Raw genomic sequence first — 5,094 nt, forward strand, 5'->3', positions numbered from 1 at the left:
GAGCCTGTTTCTTACAGAAAATCTTCTCTCTTAAGAGCTTTTTTGTATTGCATTCCTATTAAATGTTCTAAGTGTCAATTGAAGATATTTTAAAGGGAAAATATTATTTAGTTGTTTTAGCATTGAATGTAGAACACTTTTTAAAATAAGTGATTCAAGAATTCAGAAATAATTGATTCAATAATGTTACATACCTGATATAGATCAGTCTTGAGGTTTCAAAGTATTTTTGAAAAGAATTAAAATATTTTGAAGTAAGAGAGGTTTAAATATAGATTTTTGCCTCCCAACAATAGGACATAAGGGCTATATTACAATTGCTTGAAATATCTTCAAAAATATGAGATCCCTATTGAAGTCTCAGTCCTTAATTGCCTTCGATGTTAAAAAATACTGTGAACTGGTAGGAGAAATGGGAGGTATGAGATTAGTTATTTCATCCCATAAGCTTCATCATAGTATTTAAAATAAGTGTTAATATCTTTATTTAAAGGACCATTGAAGTGAGTCTAAATATATATTCAAATTTCATTTGCATTCGGAAGTTGTAAATAATAATACAGTCAGCTAAAAAATTATCTGGAATTAATTTTTGAAAAGTCTTGTATGTATGGCTCTCATCATTACTGAACTTTAGGACCAGCTGTTCCAGCTAATATATCCACCAGTGAGACAACTTAGCAACTTCTGGATGGCTCTAAATATCTGCCATAAATTAATCACATCCAGCCTAACCAATATCATATTGTTTTCTTTGTAACGAACACTAAGTAAATTTTATGTTACATATTAGTTGAAGGCTGAACTATGATTGATTTTAGATGCAATCTTTACCAGATACTTTTAATTTGCTAATTTAGAATGACATCTATTGGGCATTCTAATTGGGTAGCATGTAAGCAGTCTGACAAATTCTAACTGACTGAACTGACTCCTGTTATGATATTAATTTTTGGAGGCAAATACTCAATCTGACAATGTTGTGCATGGAATAAAAAAATGGAAACCAGTCATAATATTGAACTGTCTAAGGGATTGCTCTACTTATTCCCTAAAAATAGCTAGTCCAGAACAATTCAGCTTGTCTTGTTTTTGGATTTGTTATAAAATATTCCTGTTTTGTGTACATTCCTAGTAGAGACTTCCTAAGTTCAATATTTTGCATTTCATATAAGAAATGAGGGGAAAGTATTATATGCTAGTTTGGAAATTAACTGTAAATTAATATAATAGAAGTAGATGCAACAATGCTCTGAGTTTTCTAAAAAAAATTCCCCATAAGAAACTTTAAAGTTGTCTTACTATTTATTCTTTAAAATGTTTAGGTGGGGAGGAAATAATTATTTTATACAGACAAATTTATAACACCCAAAGCCCCCTAAAATATTTTTTAGCAAAACTGAGATTTAATCTATCAGATTTTCAGCTTTATTACCTGGTTTTCATTTGAACATATATTCTTGTGAAATGATATTTTTTTCTGAGTATTGCCCTCTTTCAATTCAATTACATAGTTTGCCCCTTTTAAATCTCAGCAAATTTTAGAATGAAGATATAACAAGGATTTTCATTTTTAGCCTTAAAGATTGTTAAACATATTTTGTTACTAATAGGTAAAGGGTGAAAATTTGACCCAGAGCTATAAAGAAACTGACTTGAACAATCCAAATTTGAAGACAATAGGCGATATGTCTATATGGACCAGATGCCTTAGCAGCTTCAGATATGATCTTTAAAAGAAACTGTGTTTAAAGAAATTAATAATTTTATATGAAATTTTCAAAAATAAAATGAAGTAGAAATTAAATGATAACAAGTATTATATACTTGAAATGTGGAATAAAGAATTTAAATATATAATCTTGAAAATCATTAGCCAGATCCAAGAAATGTAAACACAGATATTGATTTAAGAAAAAAGCTAGTATATCAGAAAATATGTTTCATGTTTATGGAACCCTCAATCTTTTTAAAAGACTGGATATCAAATTATTTTGTGTGTGTAATGTCACTATGAAAAATTTGAGTTGTTTAATTCATATGGTTTGTTCATGTCTTACCACAGCTCTTCTGAGGTTTTGACTTACAGTTTACATTAATAATTTTGGAAGAAAATATAAATTTAAAGATATGGACATAAATATTATATTCCTAATGCAAGGTCATTGACATTTTATGAAAAGCTTTGGTTTTATTAAAGAATAAAATTACAGAAATATAAAGATGTCTAAAAAATAATAAGGGGCAGATTCAAGATATGTTTGTTATTTAGAGGTGTTTTTATATTCCATAATTGAAAAGCTGGAACAATGTTTCTCTATGCCTCAATTTAGTGATAAATTCATAGATTAAACCAATCTCACCTTGATATTAAAATATCATGTGAATTAAAAAAAATATTAGTTATAATGTTTTATAATCTATGTTGCTTTTTAAAAAAAGAACAGTGCAGTTAGCCCAGCACAAGCTTATTGTTCAAATGGAGAAAAATAATCTATCTATATATAAGTGAAATATCACTCACGCAGCATCACGAAATCTCCAGAACTGTAAAGCCTACAAACTTGAAATTTGGCATGTATGTTCTTCTTGATTTCTAGGTGCTCGTTAACAAAGGATTTTTCTAAATGACCATCAGATCATTAGTATTTCTTATATTATTATTAACATGCTCTGATGTTAAGGAGTTAGATGTTCTACTCCCTCTCCCCACCTGAAAAGAACTCTATTCCAAGTGCCACTTGGGTGTGGGCATGGCCAGCGCATGACTCATCTGGCCTGTGGGCTGGGAGTTTAGACATTCTACTCCCCATCTGAAAAACACTCATGCTATGGAGAAGATCAATGGGGCCAGCTTGAGGGAGAGAAGAGGATAAGATAGGAGAGATCTGTGGGGTAAGCCTGAAGGAGAGGAGGGGCTAGGAGAGGCTTCTGTGGGGCAAGCCTGAGGGAGAGGAGAGGCCGATCGTAACTACTCAATAATTTTAAAGCTGTATGTGTCGATTTATCAAGCCTGATCACATAGTTTCGTAGCGGAGCTCAACTATCCTTGATTAATATGCAGATATGGATTTTCAGAAACTGTATACAGGTAGTCTTTGTTTAATCCACTTAACTTGGAGTGGAATTCATATTGCTAAACAATGCAGTCATTAAGTAAAATTTCACATGACTGTACTGTTTTATCAACAGCAGTTTCAGTAGCTCCAGTGGTGGCTGATCGGCAGATTCATATTTATCTTATCTTGCTATGCTTGCCTCCTGTTCAGCAATCCAAACCCATCTATCTACTCCCATTTCTGCCCTTTGATTTCCCTGCATTTTGCCTTGACCCCCGATGTCCCTGCTGACTTTTACTGTCTTTGTCCTACTGCTGCCAAGTTTGCATGGTCCAGCCCTTCCTGACACCTTCTTCCTAAAACTGTATGCAGTCTTTCTGAAGCCTCAAAAAGCCTTCCCGAGGCTTTGGGAAGAAGGCTTCACTGGCCTGTAGCCATCTTATGAAAGGTTGGGGTGGGCATGCCTTGCTAACAGCATCAGTAGGAAAAGACCAGTGAAGGTCAGTTGAGGACAGCAAAATGCAGGTGGCAGGGGCCATGGGGGTACAGGGTGACTAAAAGGGCAAAGATGGTAGGAGATAGGCAGGTGGAGTTAAAGGGCAATTACTCGAATTTTGCTAAAGTGTCTATGAGGGCATTGCAATGGCTACAAATATCATTTGTTCAGCATCATTGAAACTTTGAACGGTCCCTGAATGAGTGGTCATTAAGTGAGGATTACCTGTAGTTTATTGCACAGGTAAAAAAAACACCCTATAATAAATGAATGATTCTTACCCACCATAAAGCCTGAATCTTATTGGAAGCATAAGCACTGCACAAACAGGTAAACTTTAGATAGCTAGTAGTATATTTAAATTTGCTTCTTTCTAAATAAAAAGCTGTCCTGCATAATTTGTACTTCCATTCCAATCGCAAAGAGAGAAATTGACAACACATTGACATTCTGAATACTTTTAGCACTACTGTCTGTGCTTCTACTTTTCCTAAAAGTACAATCTGAGTATTTGGAATATAATGAAAGTCAAGTATAATTCAAGAAAATTTGTGGAATTCAGCTCATTTACTTTTATCTCTCTCCCATTCTTCTCCCCCAGAAAATCTAGCTTCAAGGTGTTACATGCCTCTCTATTCCAGATTACGTATAACATAATATTAATTTGATTATATTATTGAAGCATCACTAATACTTAAAATATAGTCAAGTTGTAATTTGTAATTTTTCAGCGAACATTGTTTTGAAAAAAGCTCTATAACTGAAAATGTATAATTAAAGTTAATTAAACCAATATTGATTAGCAATATTGTTTAACAGAAACAGGCAACTAGGAATTTTAATGTACAGGTAATCCTCGACATGACCATAATAGAAATTATCCATTATGGTTAGAGATGTTTTTTGTATATATTATATTTTGTTTAAGATAGTTAAAATAAGGGGGGGGGGGGGTGTCAAAAAAAAGATAAAGTGCTTGAAGCCCTTGGGCTTGTTTCCATCCCAACAGAATCTATACCCTCCTCATCCATTGTGCATTTATTTTTCAAACTCTGGAGTTAGGATTAGGAAATGACAGGGGTCCTCGTTCCTGGACTATGAAAGTGGATGCCGTTTTCTGAGTGGCCACAATTCAATAGGTTACATCCTCAAAATGGTGGCCAGTTATGGGATTGCAGCTATAACTGACCATGAGGTCCAGGAACAGAGTGACCTATCCTCCTTCCCTAATCAAACATCTTTTAAAGGTGAGGCTGTTGGGCCCTGTGGGTAGAAAGCGGGCCCAAGGCATGTGGAGCCTAGGTGCAGGGGAGATAGGCAGAAGTGTTGGTGCAGTGTCCCTATGATTGGTCATAAGAACAAATGACTGTGTAGGTCTTGCAGCAGGTGCAACTTTGAAACAGAAGTTTTAATAACTTTGGGGAAGGGTCCACCATAATTTCAAATAATCACTAAGCAACAAGTCATAAGTCGATGACTACCTCTGTTTATATTTCAGATATCACTATGGTAGTAACTTAATTAAAGAGGCTTGAATTA

The sequence above is a fragment of the Thamnophis elegans genome, chromosome Z (genome assembly GCF_009769535.1).
Source record: "Thamnophis elegans isolate rThaEle1 chromosome Z, rThaEle1.pri, whole genome shotgun sequence".
NCBI classification, from domain to species: Eukaryota; Metazoa; Chordata; class Lepidosauria; order Squamata; family Colubridae; genus Thamnophis; species Thamnophis elegans.